Source organism: Neophocaena asiaeorientalis, unplaced genomic scaffold (genome assembly GCF_003031525.2).
Source record: "Neophocaena asiaeorientalis asiaeorientalis breed wild unplaced genomic scaffold, Neophocaena_asiaeorientalis_V1.1 scaffold108, whole genome shotgun sequence".
Taxonomy (NCBI): Eukaryota; Metazoa; Chordata; class Mammalia; order Artiodactyla; family Phocoenidae; genus Neophocaena; species Neophocaena asiaeorientalis.
In genome coordinates this window covers 5,713,112-5,713,455 of record NW_020173770.1, presented here as the reverse complement: position 1 = coordinate 5,713,455, position 344 = coordinate 5,713,112, and positions in this window count along the sequence as shown.

Below are 344 nucleotides of genomic sequence, written 5' to 3'. Positions count from 1 at the left end.
ATGTAAAAAAGTAAAGGTTTAAGTAAAGTTTCCCAAATATTGTCTGTCTCCTCAGTGGAAAGAAAGCGAGAGCCACTTGTACTCGACCTGCAGCGGTGAGGCATCCGCCGTGAACAGATGAGCAGGGGCAAAGTGACTCCGAGAGAGCCTCTGTCGCGGCAGTGAGCTCCAGAGAACGCACAGATGTGTTTAGCCTCACGGGAAAAAGACCCACTCGCTCACAAGCCGACCCAACTGCTATCGTCTGAGGAAGGTGCCAAGCTGCGAAAAGCCAGATTCCAAGGCAGCAGAGCCCAGGTGGCATGTGTGCAAGCGGGGCTGGAGAGGAGCTGTCTGGGAGGGAG